The sequence below is a fragment of the Electrona antarctica genome (genome assembly GCF_951216825.1).
Source record: "Electrona antarctica genome assembly, chromosome: 3".
Lineage (NCBI taxonomy): Eukaryota > Metazoa > Chordata > Actinopteri > Myctophiformes > Myctophidae > Electrona > Electrona antarctica.
In genome coordinates this window covers 37,203,863-37,228,509 of record NC_136808.1, presented here as the reverse complement: position 1 = coordinate 37,228,509, position 24,647 = coordinate 37,203,863, and positions in this window count along the sequence as shown.

Here is a 24,647-nt window from a genome sequence, read left to right as displayed (position 1 = left end):
TGATCGTCGATGCATGCAGGAACTTGGCTGTCTGTTTGTGATCCGTTTCTTTATTACCTTATCCAGTAACTCTTGCTGACAGTACATTGCTGAAGACACACTATTTGGTGCTTTGCAGTTGGACCTGACAACTCGGTACGTGTATAAATCTGGGCAGATTAAATGGTGCTTGTTGCAACTTGGTGACAAGAGAGTGATTGTGTCTTCCAATGGATCCTGATACAGCACATGTCTCCACCCCTGCTGAGGGTGAGAGTTACTTTGAGGGAGAAACAATACAGCTACGTTTTTTGATGTACACCAACTATAATAGTTTGTCTTCCTTTTAGCTGGAATGTCATCTTCCATGGCTGAACACTGTCTTTCAGTATGTTAAAGTTCCAATTTGCAAATGTAATGACTACTAATAAAAAGGGAGGGGGAAACAGCGTCTCTCCCCCTCCCCTGTGGCATCTTCCTCTGGCTCAGTCAGTTCCCGCTCAAACGTATCACCTCAGCATGAGAAAGGTCCTCGTGACCGAAATGTTTTCTTTTGAAATAAACCAATGCAGAGGTGATAAAGTGTGTGAGGGAATTGGGTTATTTTTATGGAACTGGATCTTTGGGGGAACAAAGCAAGTGCTGTGTGTTGGCTTCTATTTACCTTTCTATGGCTCCCTGTCCCTTGTCAATACAAAAAATTCACAGGCAGTCAACAAACTATGGCAGCCAAATAAAGTCACTGATTAAACTTGCGATGGTTACAAAGTCTGTTGATGGGAACATGCATGGTTTCTGGGTTGTGGGGGTAGGTGGAAAGGGTCTTGGGTGCAGAACAGTTGAGGACGGATTGGATCAGAGTTTGATCGGAGTCAGAGGCCAAATGTCGACATCTCTGCATAGAAAGATGAGAGTGAGTCAGGCAGCTATTGCATTGTGGTGACTGAGGATGTGGGCTGTGCACGGCGGACAAACTAGTGGGTGATGGTGATCCAAGTGAGTCTGCGGACAAATCAGGAGATATTGGGAGACGTTGAAGTCTCCAAATATCCATTTGAAGTCTGCGCACATCAGCCTCTGAGATAATGTTCAGCCCACCGAGGTTGGGGGATAGAGGGGTTCTCCCTCTGAAGTCTGTGTACTCTGCATGTCACCACTTTATAGGGTTTATGATCGATTGAGTTGTGATGCTACTTACATTAGCACTGGGTTGCTAGGTGATGTTGTGAACAGCAATGGAGCGTACCATTTTGAACTTTGCACGCACCCACACCCACGGTATATGTTTCTTTCAATCGCCTTTATCTCCAATTCCGTGTCCCAGATGGCATTTCTGGTCAAAACAAGGTTTATTCGATGGCCGATAGCTAATGCTGTGATCGTCGTGGTCAGCCTTTCTGATCGTCGGGCGGTAAATCCGGATAATGGTCCGACACCGCACAAGTAAGTAAGTAAGTAAGTAGTAGTTTGTAAGTAACAAAAGTAACATCCAGTCGTGGGTTTTGGCTCTTCAAAGTAAGGGTAAAACGGGGGGAAATCCTGCCATAAATTACAGCGAATTAATAAATTAATGCTGGTGGCCAAACGGTTAAACTGCTCTTCCAGTTTGTCCTTGAACTCCCGACCTGGTCCTTCTGAAGGTTCTCTGGAGGACAGTGCAGGTAGTCCCGATCCTAGATACGGTAGTCAGCATTATTATTATTGTGTGTTGTGGAGTTTGAACATCACTGTTACAGTAATGTGCAGTTTCTGGTTGGGATAAATCTGGATTGTCTTTTTTGGAATATCATCAAAGTACTTTGATAAATCCAGTGACTGTTTATGAGAAATCATTTACATCGGTCCCAGAGGCCTACGGAAAACATTGCAAACATGAAACATCACATGATCCACATGATCAAAGCAGTATTGTAACATAGAATCTGATTTTTGTCCTGTGTCATTCTTTGCCAGTGGGTGGGGAGTATGTGAATAGAGCTGTGCAGAGCATTCACAGAAGGAGGATGCAAGGAACACCTTGAGTGTTACTGTGTTGGGGAAAGGGACTTCTCCAACAGTAGAGCCTGTCCAGGTGGAATGTTTGAGTAAAAAAAAAAAACGGTGAGTGATCGCCAATCTGATGTCCAAATATACTTGCCTATTATTACTGTATGTGTGTGCAGCTTGCTATGTCTGTAAAATAACAATTTAAATAATGCAAATAACTGCAACACAGCGGCAAACCTACATTATTACATTATTCACTAGTCACTACATTCACCATCAGTACCCATGAATCCCATCTCAACCTCAGAGATTGATGGACTGTATACGTAGTCGCTGTGTATTTGTGGCTCGTAAAAAGAGTAGTTACACCCTTGTATGAACACATTGTTTGTCTGTGAGTGTCGCCGATCACAAATATGTCATCCACTTGAGGTCAAGCTGTCCCAGTCATTGGAGAAGTCTTGGCTTCAAGGGGCCTAGCTAGCAGTTGGTGACCTAATGTTGCCCCCCTTTGTGTGGACATCTGCATGTGGCCTTCAGCACTGCATGGGGCCCCAGAAACCTCGACTGACGCAGTCTCCCTGACATTGTCATTACTGGAAAACATACAAATGCTGTGGTTAACAAGACTGAAAACAAAGAGAAATCTTGTTTCGCCCTCCCCCTTTTTTTGTTAGCTCATTTCAGTACGGCAATCTGTTTGTGTGCCTATTCTTTAGAAGTTAAAGTGATGAAAGATGGCTGACCTATCAATCAAATCTGACAACAAGCTAATGAAAAATGCCTCACTGATCTGATTCAAGGTTCTGCAGGGATTTGACAGTGACCTCTTTGTGATCTTTCCCAGTTTATGTTTTCAGTGTTGTTTAAAATTGTGTTGTTGTTGTTTTTCTTTGGTGTGTTGTTTTTTTGTTGTTCACTTCAGGACAGATGTAGCTTTCGTTCCCAGGGTTTGTTGGTCCTTTGGGTGCCTTAGAGTTGGAGGCGGAAAGCAAGTAATGATTGTGGGACCAGTCTGGTTCTGATAGTGTGTTTATCACCCGTAAGAAATCGACCTCATCAGCTATGACAGCCGTAATGTGGAATGTACACCTAGTAATACACATTGCATAAGCTGGCATGCAACATCACTGCGGAAAGCCAAGCACATTCAAATGAGCCCTGTTATCATGCTCCTCCTACAAACCCGAACCGCAAGATCCAAGTCTTATCCAATAGCACAAACACTTGGATCAGCAATAGCCAATGGCAACATGATCAGTCTAGCTCAGGATCATACTCCTGCTTGGCGTTTACCATGTTGTTTACGAGTTATTATAAGCCAAAGATCTTCTAGCTTGTCCGTTTTTGTAACTGGCATGGACATGGTTGCTTTGGCCTGCCCCACCATGAACATCCCTTCAAAACACAAGGGGGCCTGAGCTTTAGAAAGCCAATCTGCTGCATTGGGCCTTAGGGTTAAAAGGCAACATAAGGTTGACAATTGCTTGGAGATGAATGGTACTGTTAATCCCAAACAAGGCATTGAACTGATTAAAGCATTACACTTTTGTCTTTTCTTTTTTAACTCTCTGGGAGGATCAGGCACAGATCAGCCAACTTGTTGTCTTGTTTTAGTGTTACCATAAAAGTTTCCCTGTTCTCTTCATAGTAACGTTTCTCAATCCCCCATAGTGTTTGAAAATAGACCCGCTTTAACATCTTGGCATCTGTAAATTCAACACCAAATGTGGAAAAAAGTGCAAGTTTAGTATTATAGCATGCATTGAAACATGAAAATTAAGTGTTAATTCAAATTTCAGAATGTAGAAACATTTATTTGTGCTAATTTGTGCAGCCTATGACACTGGTGTGGTGCATAAGGGATATATATATTTATTGCAGTTTGAATTCAACCTAGTTTAACTCAGATGTCAATGTGATCATGGCGCAACTCTCAAAAAGGGAAATGCAGCTTTGAACTTTGAACAATGCTTGGCTTGTCTAATAAAACGTAACATATTATCGTCGCTGTCGGTGAAACCGTCCAAAACGGTTAGGAAATGGAAAAATATAGCTTGTTTTCCAATGGACTGAATGTAGTTATTATCACAAGCTCTTGTAAATACTTTTCATGGGTTAAATATTTTACATCAGAGCGGCTGCAGAATTATTAACATGAGGATTGATTTGCCAGAGTGACAAGATGGCAAACAGAAACATTATTGCATGATAGAAAAATTCTGTTTTCATGATTGACCGGGTTGTTGTCACACTGGGTTGACACACACACACACGCGCACGCACACGCGCGCGCATGTTACATTTTGCCATAATGTCCTCGTGTTTATCCATGATGCTTGGACCAAGTGTCTCTTCAGCGCGAGTGCCTGCCTGGTGTGATCTCTTACCAGAGCGTAGACAGTGCTTTGATTTCCGAAACAGAACGCACCGACATTTGAAATTAGTACACTCTCAAACATCATCAAAGCAAATGTACAAATAGCCTACAGTACAGCCATCAAACAGCCATGGCAGATGAATAATGAGTTTTAGAAAAAGTAGTTAATCTAATATTTTAAAACAAAATGCTAGAATAATACGTAGCCTAGTTACAAGGTACAGTATGAGTACAAAGTATTAATTCCCAGCTTTATCACACTTCTTTAAAAACAAATACATCCATACACACAGGGTTTGATTTGCAAAGCAATCTTCTTAACCACTTACGGTAATATAGGCCTACTTTGTTGTATGACAAGTAGCAAAAGTAGCCCATGTACAGTACAAGCTCACATGTCACATCATGACATAAAACATATCTCCAACGGCCATAGTCTCGCGTAGCCAGACAACTATTCCACAATCTATATAGAGTCAATATTGCGACCACTGTCGCAATATTGCTTGCTCTGTGGATCTTTGTTGGTTTTCTGCTTTATATGTAAAGTGTCTTGAGACAACTTGTTGTGATTTGACACTTAAATAAAATTGAATTGAATTGAATTGAATTGAGTCTGGAACTACACCCAAAATTAAGGAAGCTGCCAGTTCATTTTTTCATGGACATTTTTAAATATCTTTACATTTAACTTTTTAATATCCATTTCGGCATAGCAGCAAGCTATGCTTAATAATAAAACTTGTATAGCACCTTTCATGACATGAAATGCAGCTCAAAGTGCTTTACTTATAGAGAAAAAGAAAGAAAAGCAAAGGCATAAATCAACATTAATTAAGTGAGGACATGAATAACTAAGGATTTTAAAAGCTTGACTAAAAGCAAGTGTAGAAGTATGTCCTGAGCTGTGCTTTAAAAATGTATACAGAGGCTGCCTGTCGAAGGTATAGTGGGAGTTTGTTCCATGCCGTCTGCCCGTAGAAGCAGAAAGCTGCTGTGTTTTTTAGTTGCCATTTTTTAGGCACATCGAGCAGGCCAGCAATGGAGGACCTGAGGGGGGGGGGGTTAGGCAGGTAGGAAGGTGCGAGACCATTGAGAGCTTTATAAACAAATCAATCCTAAAAACAACCAGGAGTCAATGCAGTGAAGCTAAAACTGTTGTCTCATCTTAGTTTTAGTTAAAACTCTGGCTGCCGCATTTTCGACATGTTGGAATCTGTCAGTTGTTTTCTTTGGCAGGCCAGAAATGATATAGATAATTTGGATTTATATTAAGATAAATGTGCGCGACTGGGAGGAGTCTTCACTTTATCGCTTACTCATGATCAGAGCTTCCGTTCTACAGACTGTATGACGGAAGCAATAAAGCATATGAAAATTGCGAGAGGCAACACGATACTACAACAGCCAATAACAATTAATGACTGGAGGATAACAAAAGCAGAGGCATGGATTTCCTCCCCAAGTCCAACCTTGCATACATATCTTTATTATTATGTGTTGCTAAAAGAGTGCAGAGTTGATCCAGTGTTGTTTGTCTTGTATGAACTTTGTGCTTGCACATTCCTTGTTTTCCTCACTTGATACGTATGAAGTAAACATTCATTACATATGCACTTAACAACTGCAATATATATATATATATATATATATATATATATATATGTTCATGTCCAAAGTTGGGCCTATTGGGACTCCCGTGAGTCATTTGTTTTTCTCAAAAAACAATAAAAGTAAAATACAATCATAAAGTTGTCACAGTTCACCAGTTCTGCAGTGCGTCTTTATGAGATGACACCACAAATGCCAAATCTGTCTGTTATTAGAAGTGACATTGTCATTATGCACTGACACAGCATCCATGCTCTAGTGGGGCATAAAAATGTCCTACTAAACCGGCAACATAAACACGCTGATAAATTACATTTATGTGCCATCAAGCTGCGACATTTTGCTGACACCAAAAATGTTTCTCCAGATCTGCAGAGGCGATGGTTCTCATTATCCAGCCTGGGGAAGCGAGCGACGCTGCGATGTTAATGAAAAATACACAGACAGTGACCTTTGTGAAGTCTCCCAGCGAAATGACAGAGTTAACAAACTCCAGTCGCGAAGCAGTCCAATAAGCAGTGAGAGAGAGGGGAATGAGGAAAGGAAGGGAGGGGCAGGGGGTGGGCTGCTCAAGATTCTATGAGAGAAGCCGACATCTTCTAGCGGTTAGGCCGGGTATGTGCCGGCCGGGGGGATGTTGTCAGGTAGACTCTGACACTTGTCACAGAGGAGGGTGGGGGCAGTGGGGTCACCGAGGTCGCAGGCTCCTCCTGTCCTTTCCGCTGCAGAGATCTCAGCTGCAGCGAGGAGGAGGAGAGAGGACCTTGTGTGGCACTCGGGGACTTATTTGGAACAAGTCGAAAGAACCATCACTCCTCTGAGAGTGTCGGAGGAATTTCTGTAATGGATAATGTCTTAATTAGCCCATACGGAATAATGGAACGCAGAGCTCAAATGCAGGCCGCCAAATCATGACAAAATGGCAATAATGGTTCAGTTGGATTCCTTAAAAAAATATATGCAACTAATTAAGCATCGGGGCAGCAGGCTAATTTCCTATTTTGCAGACAAGGTTTATTAGGCATCAAAATGTACAGTTTTATTAAAGCTAGGTGTGTCCCGCCAGACACGGCACATAAAAAGTATATTTTGTTTCCTTTTATGTATGCAGATATGTACTGTAAGCAAGTATTCTTGTGGTATTTTCCTACAACTGTAAAGGCACATTAAATGACAATTACAGAAAAAAATGGCTCAGATTTTCCGCCAAGTATTATATTAAACCACATTTGACCTCCGGGTTCAGTCAGTCATTTTCATAAATCCTTTTCCTCTGGACCGTCTTGCAGTACCGACAGACCATAAGAGGGTTTACCAGACCATTTGTGAATTTGCTGAGTTGACGGTGGCGCTGTGTTTTTTAGGACCGCGGTCCCGTTGGGCTGCTTTGATGCTTGGCTGAGAGCTGGCGCTGAAAGGGTCAATGCAGTGACAGTTATCATATGAACTGCAATCAGCATTGAAACCATTATAGACAGTAATCATCGTATCCCTCATTGTGGTACCATCGTCGTAAAGCACTTAACAGGCCTCCATCAAACAGTGATAATTAAAGTCACACTGTGTAACGTTTTCAATTAAAGCGAAGTTAGTTTTGATATCATCTTTCGCTGGCATCTTTATTTTTGAGTGGTGTAAACCACTCCTACAACTGGCTTTGTTAGTTTGTCTGTCTGTCTGTTCGTACCAAAAAATGAGCATGGTTGCTATGGTCACCCAGTTCACACGGGTGTGATTTCATTACGTCAGACATTACGTCAGACCACAGCTGATCAGTCTATATAAGACCTTACACCACTCAGTTCACACGGGTGTGATCTTTTCAATAACCAACCGGTTTTTTTCTTTCTTTTTGTAACATGTACAGGATATGTATAAGTATATATAGGCCTACCAGTAAGACGACCTGAGGGCGAGGTCACGGTGCACGCATCCTCCTGGTTATCGGCAGACTGCTGGGCGAGCGCTGGCGCTTATGTTGTCAGATCAACATATGGAATGTCAGAACAGGAAGGACAGGTGGGAAAGGATCAACATATGGAATGTCAGAACAGGTCAGCTCCATATATGGAGATCTAAGGGTTTGAGGTTTGAGGTCAGATGTAGAGTTGCTGGCCAGCTCCATATATGCAGATCTAGGTGATGGTCTAGGTGAAAATGCACAAGATCTAAGGGTCTCCATGATGTCACGTGATGTCACGAGGCATGACCATATATGGAGGTGTTATGTTACGAGGCATGACCATATATTGACATTCCCATATATAGAGAAGGGCCCCTGGTGATGTCGTCTATGTCACGACTATATGCCAATATATGGAGATCCCTGATGATGTCATGTGATGTCACGTGATGTCACGAGGCATGACTATATATGGAGGCATGGGGTGGGTGATGGACGGACGGACGGACTGATTGACTAGTGGTTTCAGAGCGACCCTTTTGGGCCGAGGTCGCTATTTGTTATAGAGCACCGAAGTCTGACGTAATTTTCACATCCTATCTGGGGTGTGTTTTTCCCCCATTCAGAATTGCCATAGACTTTTCTTATATTGCGGCAAATAAGTATTGCGTTCCAAAAATAAACAAATGATCCTAGCGGTTTCACAAAGAATCAACTGACAGCGAGAAAGCGCTAATGTTACCGCCGATGAATTGTTAAAATTTCGCCAGAAACAGACCGTATCGAATATTGTAAACGGTACAGAACCATCTCCCCGACAATATCGCCAAGACAGTTTGTTTATTTTTGGACCACAATGCTTATATGAGACGATTTTAAGATGACCCCATGATATTCTCTATAGAGAAAAACTTCCGCAACCCAGGGGATGAACGAGTGATGTCAGGACTTTGGTACTCTTTATGACAAAATTATTTAGAGCTCAACAAAAGCCAAGCTTTCATTACAAACGCTATATCACCTGATGAATATATTTCCATGAGTGCTTCATACATGGCCTGTGAACATGCTTAGTACTTTGTTCTTTGGTTCTTCTTTGGTCTGTGGCAGGTGCCCTTTCTCACGCTCTCATTGAGAGCACATGGGTTTGTCCCGCGGAGGCCGCAGCTCGCGCCGCCAGACCCCACCGGCTTGCCAAAGCCTTGTCACACCTGAGTACAGAAGATCAAAGAGCCGTGCAGTGCCTACAACCGCACAGCTGTTGCACGTGCCAAACTTCCCTCGCTGCCTCCCGCTCCTTCAGCTCTCTGTAGCACATGTGTTTCCAAGGTCGACCACTAATCCTCCATTTATGTGTATTATCGTGTTTCTGGAATTCTCCCGGGTGACACTGTTGGAAACTTTCACCCGCGTTGCCCCTCCATCCATGGGGTTCCTGCGACTTGTTGGGTTTTGTTCGAGTTTCTTGTTTATGTGTTTGTTTGTGTTCGGGCTTAACTGTGGAAAACCGCAACGAGGGGAGGGAAAAACGCCAGGAGAGAGCTTCGGGGATTGCGGCGGGTCCAAACCAAAACCCAGTGAGACATGATTGTCATAAAACAACGGTTTGGCTGGTACCCCGGGCGAGTCTTCATAGTGCAGAGCTGAAAAGGATAGTTGTTGTCTGTCAAGCTATGCATGTTTGAGGCTCCATGTTGTTGGAACTGCTATTAGAGAATTCCTCTGGGATGGCTGAGTGACACAAAGCACTCAGTCAAAGACATTGTGGGATACATACGTATACAGTACAGTACGCTGTCTGGATAAAGGCATGCAGCACAGCAGCGTGTAGCTGAGAAACAGACAAACAGTCTGAAAGTATAGCTGTCTAATTAAACAAACAAACAAAAGGCGAGACTGATTACCATGTGGCTACTAGCAGAGTCTTCAAAAATGTGTGTACCACTTATGGAAAGATTACACTGTGAGTGTATGCATAATTGTCTTTGATCCAATTAATCACAAATTCAGGACAATTTTATGAATAAGAGCTACATTTTTTTGTGTCTTTTGTTTTTCACATGCCAATACTAGATACTCATTTTGTAATAATGAATCTAGTAATAACGTTTGGTACATTTTTGATAAGCTGGAATGGCTTAGGGTTGACGACAGAGTATAGCAACTTGCAACACCACCAAGATGCATGTACCTGTCAAAATACTTCCTTAATGTCAACGAAGTCCACAATCACAACACAACAGGAAGTTCAACAAACCATGTGCAACCCAGATTCGGCTCAAACAAGGGATTAAATTAATTTCACTCCTATGCCACTAAAATGTGGAACACCCTACCAACAGCCATAAAGAAATGTGAATATTCGAAACTGGCCCCTGTAAAAAAGTCAAACGGGGGTTTGACTTTTTTACTTTTTTTTACTTTTAAGCGCCACACACACTTGAAATGTACCCATTTTACATACTGTGAATAACATTTTCAAATCAATCAATCAATCAATCAATCAATCACATTTTGATATGCATGCATGGGATAAAATCCCCCATGTTCAACAGAAGAACCTGTACTTTTATTGGATGCTTTATAGTGTTATTGGAAGTATGTATTTTTATAGGTCAACCTATAATTTGTACAGTGGTTTAAAAATCAATTCATGAGATACAGGTGTAATTTACGTCATGGAACAAAACGTGAAACAGTCAAAGGTCAGCAGTCACTCGTACAAAAAAAAACTTTGATGGTGGGAGAATTTGAACCACGTTCTGTGGCAGTAATAATGCTGCCAATGAAGTGGGCACCACCACTCTGGCCATAATATCAAATCATACAGTCAATGAAAACAATGGTTCAGCCAGCAGTAAGAAATTAAGTAGAAAGGTTAAATAGTCTGCCATTACAATGCATTAAAACAATGCATGTTGCTGTTTCCAAAACGTTCAAAAGAGAACCTGCAACATGAACCCCGTTCAGCACTAACGTGGAGCCAATTGTCATCGTAATATCACACTTATTATGACAGCAACTGTGACATTTGGTATTTTCCATCCGTAATTAGCTGCTAATCAGCGAGTGTAAAACATGGAAGCCTTGACTGATCTCACTCAATCTGCGCCCAATATTCTGTATCAGAGGCAGCTGCATGCTTTTGATAATCTCAATAATTCGGCGGGCGGGGGGGAGCTAGAGGAAAAAGAAATGGCCTGCTCGCATTACTGATATTCACTGTAGCATTACGGAGGGGCGAGCGAGGGCCTGGCTTTTATGACACAGATGTTTATCAGGAGTGAGTCACCACCCGTCGGCACTTAAAGAGCAGCACTGTGATGTTACCCTGCATCGGTGCTGGAGGAGTGTGACCGCCAGATGCAACATTCTCAGTTTAGCGCTTTTATGACAACTGTTAAAATTCCTGCACAAGAAAAAAAAAAGAAGTTTAGTATTTACCCAAGTTCAAATATACAGCCAAACTGTGCCGCTGCTGCTATGTGCTCAGGACTAGGGATGGAGCTCGTTAATTTGTATTGATATCGATCACCTTATCGATCACCTTATCGAGCCGGGTTCGAGCATTTTCTATTATTTTGTGGAAAGACAGGAGACAATAAATTCTGAACAAAACCAGTATCTTTTACTAGGGCCTTCCAAATACAGTACATTTCTAACGGGCAATTGAACTTTTTACCAATACAATATTAAAGAAACTGTTAAACTTAAAAGTGTTATTTTGTTTACCCTGGCAGCGCTGGTTGGCAGGTATCAATAGACTTTTAGACTGACATGTTTGTGCCAGCATGAATGATTACATTTATTTCTTGATCGCCTCTTGCCATGATTGTTTGAACATGGGCCGCTATGCTCGATAACAGGCTTGATAAGCCCAAAGCTTATTGATAACGGGTACTCAATAAGCTTGTTATCGGATTTCATCAGGTATCGGTTATCGAGCTCCATCCCTACTCGGGACTCAAGTTGTTCTGCCAGGTTTGATAATTTAAACATAAAACGAGACGTAGAAATGAGTAGTTATTATCGGACTGATGACGTGCCTCCTTAAGTACTTAAACCCCATATGGTTGAGCCTCAGGGCTCTATGCTAGTGTTTTTTTCTGTTATTGTGGGGAAAGCTTTCACTGGAAATTGCAGATCTACAAGCTCACAATGTGTTGCATCGCAACGCATTGTGAGCTTGTAGATCTGCTATTTTCAAAAGATTTAGGTACATTTTAAAACTTGAAATGGGACATTCTGCATAATGAGTATAGCCTACATTTACTTTTGCTACGTTAAGTACATTTTTGCACTTTTTCCTCACGTACATTTTGAATTCCAGACCTTTACTGTAACAGAGGATTTCTGTAGTGCAGTATTGATACTTTCACTTTTTATGCCCCGGAACTTTTCAAAATAAAGCCCCGCCTTCCATTTCCCCCCAAAACTGTGAGGTATAATGTTCCATTACTATACAATAATATAAAAGTAAAAGTACTCATTATGCAGAATGTCCCATTTCAAGTTTTCAAATGTTTTTTAAAAAAATGAAGGGAAAAAAAGAGAATAGAGATCTAAGCTTGTATAGCTTATGTAGCTATTTTCAAATGGCCAAAATGTATATAGGATTGAAGTGGTTAATTATAATAATATTCAATGTACAAAGTAACTAGTAACATAAAGTCTTGTAGTGGAGTAGAAGTAAAAGTATTGGAAATTGGAAATAATCAAGTGAAGTACAAATACCTCAACATTGTACTTAAGTAAATGTATTTAGTTACTTTCCACCACTGCAGATTGGGGTTGACTGCATGGGGGTCCCCATGGGGTCTATACTTATATACCCCATGTATAGCAGAGCTATAAGGTTAATGTGGTTAAAGGCTCAATCAGTAGGGTAGGTACCCTCACAAAAAACATGCAGTAATCCTGGTCTCTAAACTGCCTCCTCCTGGCCAATATTATGTTCAGTCAGCTGTCTTTCATTACAGAGTGTATTCTAAATTAGTTTAGGGTTGTATAACATTGTACAACTCAATCAATCAAACGTTTGTTGTGTAATCAATGTATTTTCCCATTGAACTGACTCAAACGCCCAAACTGGTACACCCGGTAATATTTCATAATTCCCTTATGTTTGATACATTTTTTTTTTCTTTAATAATTTTTATCCCACGATTTTGTAACCCATTTTTCACCCCAGTGTCAATTATCTAATGTGATCCTGGGCTCTACACACCCTCCGCCAACCTGGGGAGAGCAACGGACTTGAACTCATGCTTCCTTCATGCATGGGTGTCCAAGTTGCTCCTTTACACCTGACAGGGGGGAGTTTCCCTGGTTGGACGTAGCGCGTGGAAGGAACACGTTATTCCAACCAGTTCCTTTCCCCTCCACCAGGCGCCCCGGCTGGCCAGGGGGAGGCAGTTTAGAGACCAGGATTACTGCATGTTTTTTGTGAGGGTACCTACCCTAGGGGACACGGGGAGAACATGCAAACTCCACACAGAAAGGCCCTTTCGCCAATACATTTTCTTATCACATCCATGGTATGAAAACAATGTTAAAGAGTTGCTTCAATGAAAAATAATTGCTCTAAGCTGAAAACGATATGTTTAATGGTGTTCTTTATACATTTATCGCACATGCCGTTACAATTAATCCGATATGCGCAGCAAATGTAACACTGGAACAGTGTCCACGTTCGGTTTAATAACTCCCGACCTGTTTTATTAATTACATGTAGATAAACGGATCTCTGAGTAAAAGAGTGAAACGTGCAAAGTGTTACAACCATGGCGGCTCTCCCCTACCTGTATATTTCACCTTTACTTACTTACTTACTTACGCCTGCTACCCCTTCTGGGGCATAGGCCGTCAACAAGCGATCTCCAGGCATCTCTGTCTTGGGCTGTTCTCTCCAGCTGGTTCCAGGTCATCTTCATGTTCATGGTCTTGGTGTCTGCCTCCAGGTCTCTGCGCCAGGTGTTTCTTAGGCGACCCCTTTTCCGCTTGCCCTGCGGGTTCCATGTTAGAGCTTGTCTAATGATGGTGCTTGCGGGCTTTCGTAGGGTGTGGCCTATCCATCTCCATCTTTGTGTTCTTATCTCCTCTTCTGCTGATAGCTGGTTTGTTCTCTGCCAGAGTTCTGTGTTACTGATGGTGTCTGGCCATCGGATGTGGAGGATCTTCCGCAGGCAGCTGTTAGTGAAGACCTGCACTTTCTTGATGGTGGCCGCTGTAGTTCTCCATGTCTCTGCTCCGTATAGGAGGACCGTCTTGATGATACTGTTGAAGAACCTGACTTTGGTGTTGGGGGTCAGTTCTTTGGAACTCCAGATGTTCCGTAATTGGATGAATGCCGTGCAGGCTTTTTGGATCTGAGCTCTAACATCGGCGTCTGTGCCACCCTGAGTGTCAATCACACTGCCTAGATAGGTAAAGGCTTCGACATCATCCAATGCCTCGCCATCCAGTGTGATTGCGTTGGTGTTGGCTGTGTTGGTCTTGAGGATCTTGGTCCATATTACAACTTTTACTATTATTTGAAAACTTTATTGACTAGTTATTTTGAAGATTTTGACCCACTTCAGCATGCATTTCGGTCATTTGAAAAAATTAAATGAGACATTCTGCACAATGAGTACTTTCTACTTTTCGTACTTTAAAGGAGCATTCAGTGATTTGGTTGATTTGGAAAAAACCCCGGTCCGCTCGGTAACAAGATGTGCACATGCACGCAGTGGGGTGACACACGACAGGCCTGCAACAGCACACACATCAAGGCCCGCCCCCGCTCGATTATGATTGGCGGAAGGCCCCTCTCTATCCTGATTGGATGAAGGCTTTGCCAAAGGTTTTTTTTACCCCCAGGGGTTAACTGGGGACAGGGAGGAACTCCTTATATGGTCAGCACACTATAGGGAGGATTATCACAACAAAACAAAAAATATTTGAATTGAATATACCTTTTAAGTACATTTTGATATCAATACTTTTATTATACTTTTACTCAAGTCAAATTTTAATTCAGGACTTTTACAGTAACTAGTGTATTTATAAACTGCAGTATAGATACGTTTACTTAAGTAAAACATTTGAGTACTTTTTCCACCACTGTAGAATGGCCACGGGCCCGTCTTGTTTTTAACCCCTTGAACACCAGCATGCCTATTCTGGGGGGAACATTTTTGTCGAGAATAGCCGTTATGTACTATCTACAGTAGATGTACTATCTCTTCTACTTTTGCCAAAAGTTGTCAGAGTATACAGTTGTAGCCAATACAAGTCATTTTAAACCATCCATTTATATGTTGGCTATTCAAAAATAGCAGTTATACTTAATGCCGCAAAGCATTTGAATAAGTTCAATTATGTTTTTTTTAACACAAATCTACACTTTTGGGGCACCCTGGCACAAAACCTTTTTAGATGGGGAGGGGGTACATTTGGGGGTCCTTGACACAAAAATGTTTGAGAACCACTGCCTCATAGAGGGGCCAGCCCCACGCAGCCCCCACTTTGAAAACCACTGCCTTAATATTGTGAGTCAGTATGTCGGTGAAGTTACAGTTAATTTACTGCAGAATCTTAATCAGCCGTTTTAGAAAAATCATAAATTGATGGAAAACCGTCGAAGGGCCAGAAAAGTGTGGAGCCAGATTTTATGGGGTATAATGATATTTTTATATAAACAATGTCCCCATACGCTGCAATATCTGAGACCACAAAACAGCTCTCGGAATGGCCTGAATAGCCTACAGCCTCACTGTGGGATAGAAGGTAATTAATACAGAGATTGTTGCTTCCCCCAAGAGCCTCTTGGAAATGTTAATGAATTATAACTTTTGCAAGGTATGGGGAAATGAACCGTGCCTTTGGGAATTTGAGATAATTATTTGTCTAGTTTCGTAATTTTCATCGAAAACAAGAGCTGTTACATGTGGTACGTAATATCGTCTCTGTCAGGTGGGAACCTCAAAACTGTTACTAAGTAACAGATCGTTGATCTGCTGCTTTTGTTTTGAGGCTTTTTTGTGATGATGACACAGAGGTGCCCACACTTTTTGACTTGAGAGCTACTTTCAACACCACCAAAAAATATTATCCAATTTCTGAAAATCGTTAATGTACCTTAGGGGGCTTTGGAATAGTAGCAGTGGCATTACATATAAGACTAACACACTTGGAATGGGAAATACAGGGGGGGGACTTTGAATTTGCAGGGTTTTCTTGTATATAACTTTGTAATGCTACTGATGTTTGTGATACATTACTTGAAAACAGTATTATACACTATACAAAATGTATTGCATGTCATGTGGTCTACCTGCACAGCGTTTGTGATCTACTGGTACTGTAGATCATGATCTACCTTTTGGGCACCCCCTGATGTAGCATGATCAATAGGGTGTCAAAGGGATATTTCACTTTCAAAAACACTTTTGTTCATTTCATCATCTACTCAGGCTTATGTGAACACCCCAGCCATGTTTTAAGTTGCTCGATTCAGTATTTAGATATTTGAAATCCATTTTAGCTGGCCCATCCCCTTCCTTTACAAACCCATTGTAAATTTCATTTAAAAAAAGAATTAAAAAAAACACTGGCACCTCATGAATTAGGAGTGCAGTATCAGTCACCAGAAAACAAGGACGGGTGTTTTCGATGAATCTAACATGGTTAACAGGACTACTGCATAACCCGCGTTCCCCGCTATTTAATCCAATATTCTACGCTGCCTAGATTGTCTTATTACTTTAGGAGCATACGCCGAAGTATTTGCCGCTTTGATCGGCGAAAATCTGGCGAAATATAGTCCAATGGTTTGTTGTTTATCAGAAGAAAGCCCTGTAGACCAGACCGGAAATATGATTCGTCATCATAACGCGACGAGAAGAGAATAATCAAAGAAATTCCATAAATTAGAAAACAAATGTTTAAGCCTACTATAGTATAGTTTGGGTACCGAGAGACACCAAATTTCTCTTTTGGGTCACAGGCTAAAAAGAGTGTGTGTGTGTGTGTGTTTGTGTGTGTGTGTGTGTGTGTGTGTGTGTGTGTGTGTGTGTGTGTGTGTGTGTGTGTGTGTGTGTGTGTGTGTGTGTGTGTGTGTGTGTGTGTGTGTGTGTGTGGAGGTGGGAGGGGGGGCATCTGGTCCGACCATCGCCCTAATGCGTTGGTGTTGGCGCACGCCTCCTTCCACACCGAAATGGGCGCCAGATGTCTGTGTGTGCGCCGCGGACCCGAAGCAACGCATGGTGACTCCGAGAGGGCCCTGGTTGCCGTTCCACAAAACCGCCGTCAGTGTGTACACGCAAACGGGCACCATTTAATGAGTCACACAGTTGCTTCAAAGCGAAATTACACCCATTTAAACCTGTCTTACACGTCACCCGAAAAGAGGAGAAGAGGAGAAAAAAAGAAAAGAAAAGTGTCTCTACCTTCAATTTATAGCCGCATGAAAACCACAAAGACAAAAGTGAGACATGTGCAAGTTATTATGGATATAGTCTTATTCTCATTGATGATAGCAGCATGTATTAAAAAAAAACGGGGCGTGGGAGGTGTGGGGGGAAGTGTAATCTCTGCCTATAGCGTATTTGTATGATACCAGACTTTGAAATGGGGGAATCAAAGGAAAGCCTTTTAGAACAAAATGTGAACTTTCTTGCCTCCTTTGTTTCTCGTTGGCTCCTTCGTGTTCCGGAGCTTTTTTTGAGTGGGGGGGTGCGTAATCATCATTTCAGCTGTCGATTCCCGCCCCATCAAAGGCCTCCCGCGCCTCGATTAGTGTACTGCAGACGATCAGAGCGGGGTCAGGGAGCGTCCTCGCTGAAGAGAACCAGCCGCCATGGAGGCACAGGGCCGAGCCGCTGACAGCCTGTACAAAGAGGGCAGAATGTTTCACCATGTACAGCTTGCATTCACATATTATGTCGCCCCGCTAGCTCCCTGCTGGCCGGAAAACCATGTATGTCCACCAAAACGCTTACTTTTTTTCTCTTTTTTTCCCCTTTTTTCCCAGGAAACGGAAACAAGAAACCTGTACGTGTTCTAATGGATCCAATTCAGCTCCTATTGATAAGACCCTGGCACAGACAGACTTAACCACTTTCACTTTCAAAATGTTTAAAAAATGGCAAAAATAAATAGCAGATCTACATACTCTACATTTGTCACCATGCGAAACGCAAGCTTGTCGATTGGCCATTGTAGATGCAGTTTGTGCAACACTCTTGTGCAATGAATTTTGGCATGCACTTATGAAAAAGGTTTCCATCCGACAAACGACAATATGAATATATAGGCCTGTAAAGCTTTTATGTAACACTCGGGAGTTCAGGACAAAAACATGGAACAGTGGGGATATAAAGTTACAGATATGTCCCCTCTGCTGTCCGCAAGAGGGGACGTGTGCGTGCGTGCGTGCGTGCGTGCGTGCGTGCGTGCGTGCGTGCGTGCGTGCGTGCGTGCGTGCGGGTGGCTGGCTGGCTGGCTGGCTGGCACAGTGGCTGGCACTCCACACATGGACAACTGGGCATAAGTTGTTTTATTTATCTGGCTTGGTCCTTGGAGCCAAAACACAGTGGCCAATATACTCGGGCATGTTGCGGTGGCAGGCCTTGTAACCAGTTTCCCAGAGGCGAGAGTACCCTTATGCGATTTTTTATTATTACTACCAAGCAGAACTAGCATGTGAGAAGCCTAGCTGGCACTGGAGAGACCCAATAAACCCATTTATAAAACAATACGACCAACTAAAGTGCCAGGAAAGAATAAAGGCCTTGAAGGTGTCACAAATGGGAGAGAGCCATCTTTTTTTTGCCTTAATGTGTTTTCTTGCCCTCGCTTACTGTATACCCTGACATCGGCACAAACAACGCTTTTATGTTCTCAACAAGGCTATTTCGGTTTAAACTGAATACGTGGCTATTTTCTTTTTCTTTTTTTAAAAAGGGGGGGGGGGGGGGGGTGGAGGGGGCAGAGGAAATAGGCTAATAAAAGTGCTGCTATTCTTTTGATATACTTTCCAGTTTCCTGAGTCTTGCCGTGGCTCTCATGTCCAGCAGCTGGGCCAATCGCTCGGGTTTCAGGGGCTGCAGCGTGCGGGGCCTTAATGTCTTCCATCCCCGCTGGCCGCCACTTCCGCCCCGCGGGGAGAGGAGAAGAAAGGCGGTCGTAGGAAGTAACACCTGGCTCCCCGGAGTCCTGTAGAGGCTGGACGGTCCGCTAGGCAGCGCCCCGCCGCGAGGCGCTGGGAGGGTGGCCAGTGAGACGGCCAGGAGGAGGCGGCGTGGGGTGGGTGGGTGGAGTAAGCGAGCCCCCCCCCCTAAGGATCTAAAGACCACAAATGATACCCATGCGCACAGGTGAGCGGCGGGGGAAGTTTGTATCTGTGCGTGCGTGCGTGCGTGCGTGCGTGCGTGCGTGCGTGCGTGCGTGCGTGCGTGCGTGCGTGCACGTTCTGTGTGAAGCAGTGAGGTGAAACCAGGTAACATGCCAGCAGTAAATCTCCTCAAAGCGCTCAGCATGTGGTGCACAGACAGTCCCTCTATATACCTTTGGCTGTTTCGGGAAAACCATCAGCCACAAGGAAGGGAAGTCCAGCGCTGCTGCACCCCAGCCAACATGTTTCTCAGAAACACACACACACACACACACACGCACACGCACGCACGCACGCACGCACGCACGCACGCACGCACGCACGCACGCACGCACGCACACACACACACACACACACACATACACACACACACATGCATGTTGAAGTGATCTTGACACACGGTGTGTGTGTGTGTGTGTGTGTGTGTGTGTGTGTGTGTGTGTGTGTGTGTGTGTGTGTGTGTGTGTGTGTGTGTGTGTGTGTGTGTGTGTGTGTGTGTGTGTGTGTGTGTGTGTGTGTGTGTGTGAAAAGTTAATCAAATGTCTCGTTCTCAAGAAATACTCATCGAAAAATGACCAAACTAATATATGCTCAAAATATATTACAGGTTTTTGTGGGTGGTGGCATGTGGTCTGGTGCATTTAAATCAAGCCCTTAGCACACATTATGGAAGTCTGCCGCCTGTGACATGCATGACAGGTCACGTGACAGCACATGCATTAACATTGCGTCAACCTTAGGAATGGCTGATAGTGAACTACCAGAATCTCCTGGTAGGCCAGTAGCTCCCTACTGGCCAAAAGATAAGGGATGACAAGCTTGATAAATAGCCTATTCAATGGAATGAAAACGTGGGTATCGGGTGGCATCCACGTATGTCCGTGTGTGTGTGTGTGTGTTTGGACAATGCTCATGTCTATGTGCATGTATTGCATTGGTGAAAGCACCTGCGTGCATGTAGGTTCATGTCATGTTTTGGTCTTTAGTCTGTTTTTTTGTCCCTTACCACCTTTAGTCAAGTTGTACGTGACTAAATCTGCAGTTGATTTAGTCAACTAAAATCGATTTTGGCGGGCCTTGATGGCGTTGTAATGCCTGATTTTACACTTGGTTGCATACATTGCTTAACACATTTCGAGCCATACACGTTCAAATTCGATTGAGAAATCCCCTCACTTTAATGCCATTCCCATGTATGTTCGTTTAAAGCCCAAACCACACCACACAAGGGTCGGGTTGGGACTCGGGTCGGGTAGACCACACCAATGCAACTCATTGCAACTCAATGAGTTGCATTGGTGTGGTTTAGGCTACCTTGAAAACGGTTTTGTCCCAACCCGACCCTTTGGTGTGGTTTTGGCTTAAGAGTGGTACACTGGCGCCCGACGCCTCAAAACCGGCATCCATCTTGGAAAGGACGAGAAAAAAAAAAACTATCATCCGCGCTCCATAGAGTACCATAATGGCTGCGATCTTTAGCAGCGTTTATCTCAGAATTAAAGTTCAGATGCAGGTGATAAGATAAAGTATGATCTTATCATGTCAATGAAAACCTTGCGCGTTGCTCCGGTTAGCATATTAGCGTGTTTCATGCTAGTTTAGGGCCGGATTGAGCGATGGTCAATGATGCGGCTAATACCTCCGGTTGAAGAGCCACGTCACAGGACCCACAATTTGTAGTTTTTTGTAGTTTTTGCTTGGCACAGGTAAAAGGGTGCCCGTAGAAACGCCTTGCTTTTAATGTGTTTTAATTCTACTGGAGCTCCACTAGTCCCTCTCTAACATTTTAGGGAGTCTATATTTTTTATTTGTTAATGAAAGTGTCAATATATTTAGTCATAGTTTTATAGTCATCATAGCTTAGTTTTTATTTTGTTTTCATTTTGTCTTCGTCAGTGAACAAAGGTAGTCGACAAACAATCTTTTGTCATAGTTTTAGTTTATCAAATCTACACTGGTAGCATGCAGTGCATGGTGGCTCCAGCCTCCAGGGGTTGTGTCCCTCCCGATGGCCAGGGCTCCACAGCCTCCACCCTCCTCCACCCTCCTCATCCTCCATTATAAAACCAATTTGGCTGCGTCCATAATTATTCCACTCAGGGCTTATGCAACAAAGCAGTAGCCAAGCCAAATGACAAACAGACCAGGGCCATAAATTAAGACTTATTTCTTACTTTAATGGTTTTCACTCTCATAATGTTTGCCACTCTTTTTCTTTCTATTTTTTGTGCTGTCAATGAAATGACATGACTGTGTTCTTTCATTTTGCTCTGCATCTTTTCTTATTAACAACAAGTATCCAGGCAACAAAACAAATAGGGCAAAGGACCTCACAGTAAAGCATTAGTTTTTCCGGCGTAAAACATTGGCTGTAATGGGATTAAATGATGCAGTGATTTTTTAAACCCGTATAAAAGATACAGATGTTCCATCTGATCCTGTAATTAAAGCTGTGAATCTTTATTCGCAAGCAGCCGAAAACACTCATCTCACTGACGAAAAACCAACCAAAAGGGAAACTTTTCTTAAACTAAGTGGCACCATCAATCCCTATCAAGGGCTTAGCACGTTCTTAATTATGTTCAATTACAAAGAGTGGTATAAATCCTCTCAGCGTCTATGACTATAATTCTGTTTGTGTCATGACATGATATTCGATCCACTTCAAGGCGACTGCAACCGTCACAGGAACCATTTTTGTTTTGATTCGGCGCCAAAAATGAATCCCTCGTGACCGAAGTGCAACGACTTCCTTCCGTTCGTCCTGAGCCTGACATTGCACCCGCTTCGAATGCTATCAACCCATGATCACCAGTAGGTTACTCATCAAGACCATGCAATGGCTGCGATTAGGAAACGCTGAAGTGAAAACATCGTGAAACTGCGCTATACAACAACTTTGCTTCATGTTTATATGGCCGGTTAAGACTGAGGTTAGATTTACGGTTAGTAATAGTCGGACAACGCAACCAACGCAACACCATGTCGGACAATGGCTGACAACATCAACCACGTCTCCGCTCCAGAGAGAGAGAGTGAGAGGGGGGGGGGGGGGGAGAGATAGAGACAGCTAGGAGAGAGAGAGAGAGAGAGAGAGAGAGAGAGAGGGGTGGGGGGGGCAAGATGATATGGAAATCTGAGCAAAGGAAACTATGAAAGAGCTGCAGACAGAGAGGAGAAAAGTGGGGAGCAGCGGAGAGGAGTGCAAGGAAGACGAGAGAAGAAAAGACCAGTGTACTGGCGAGGAGAGCTAAGAACAGACAGAGAGAGAGAGAGAGAGAGAGGAGGGAGAAAAGGGGAAGGCGTGACAAGGCGAGAGCTGAGGAGAGGGGAGAACAAGAGAGCGAGGAGAGGAGGAGAGGCGAGCACCCCCCCTCGCGTATCCAGCCTGGGGCTTGTCACTCAGCCGTACCCAACACTCACTTAATCAAGCAGGCATGTGGCATGGTGTGGCAACTGCCTGGGTGCATAAATACATGTCTTGCGGTTTAAGCTGCATGGTTTCAAGACGGGACGGATGTGGCACCGGTGGCAGTGTCTCTCAACTTGTTCCTGGTATGTTTGTTTTGACAGTACTCGGCTAAGACCCTCGTGGGCAGGCCCTGGCCCTGGCAGAAAAAAAAATACATTTGGTTTTTTGGAGACAGAAATAGAAAGCCACATTACCCTTCAAATATGGAAAGCTGTTGCCCAGAGAAAATGCATAAGGGAAAGAAACAACAACAGCAACATTATTTAATTAGTTTTTTTCCCGCCTTGCCTACTGGCTTTTTTTCCTTATTTTTAATGTGATACTTGCACATGGGCACTGGAGTCTATAGATATACCCATAATGCACGTGCTTTAATCAACATGTTCCAGGGGCCTAGTAGTCCACATCGCAAACATCTGTAGAGGACGTTAATGAAGGACTTTGAAATGTTCACCGAGTCCAACAGGACAGGGGTAATTCAGAAGATGTCCATTTCTCCCTGGGTTTTTTTCTATATGTAAATCCATAATTTACATATACCACCACCACAACCACCGCCTCCCCCAAACAAACCACTCCCACCCCTATCGGCTTCCGCTCACGGCGAGGTATCTATATGTGGAGCTACTTTATTACGGACAAATCCTCTTTAATGTTCTTGTCAGTGGGAGAACAGCTGGAGCGGAGATAAAAACGAGGAAGCAATCTGCACCAGCTGTTGAAGTATTAATACAAAAATTAACTACTGTGTGTTGGTTAATTGCTTTCTGCTTAATGTGCTTTCAAAGGCCTCCTCCACCACCCACTCCCCCCCCCCCCACCCCCCATTTTCTGTTACACAATCGCGGGTGCAGCGGGATATCAAGAGGCCTGTGAAATTAAAGATTCCATTTTAAGGAGCAACCCCCCCCCCCCCCCCCCCCCCTCCCCCATCTTCCTCTTCTTCTCATGGCTCAGTGGCCATAATGGACTCATGTGTTGAATAACCAAAATGGCTCACATTAGACACCTGCCACTGGCATTGGGAGGGGGAGGAGGAGGATTCAAAGCCTGATTCATACTCTGCGGTACCGATATATACCGTAAGTGGACAAAGTATAGCCCCAACCCGTCCGTCACACACACCCTCCCCTGGCCGCCTACACACTGGCTGAGTGGCGACTGTGGATGTTCAAAATGCCCAGCTGGTGTTCTTTTTTTTTTTTTTGCTTTAACTGCTGCAGGTTTAATTTGTGTTATTATCTGTTGCCACCCCACTATACTCCACACACCCATACTGACTGGGGCCACATGGAAGCGGTTAGCGACTATGTGTCCCCAAAGAACAAAGGGGAGAGAGAGAGAGAGAGAGAGAGAGAATCCCATGCAGCTCTCTTCCTCGGGGGGCCTATACATGCAGGGGCCGTGGGTTTCTCCAGCACATTTAATTCTGTGCCGTAAAATACATTAATCAGACACAGATGAAGAGGGAGGGAATTGTATGTATGCCATTCCATTTTTATGGATAATTTGAGGTTATTTGCGCAGGATAAATAAGAAAGTATAACGAGTCCCAGACACTATAAGTGATGCAGAGAGGAGGCTGGTTTAGCCACGGGGCCTCATGCATGCAGAGTTGTATACGCGGCTGCTTTCCACTGACTGCACAACCCTATAACCGCTCTAAACAATGTATAGACTTCATGTCAGGTTGGAGGACAGGTAGGTAGGTATAGGTAGGTAGGTAGGTAGGTAGGTAGGTAGGTTGATAGGGGTAGGTATAGGTAGGTATAGGTAGGTAGGTAGGTAGGTAGGTATAGGTAGGTATAGGTAGGTAGGTAGGTATAGGTAGGTATAGGTATGTAGGTAGGTAGGTAGGTAGGTGTAGGTAGGTAGGTAGGTAGGTGTAGGTAGGTAGGTAGGTAGGTATAGGTAGGTAGGTAGGTAGGTAGGTAGGTGT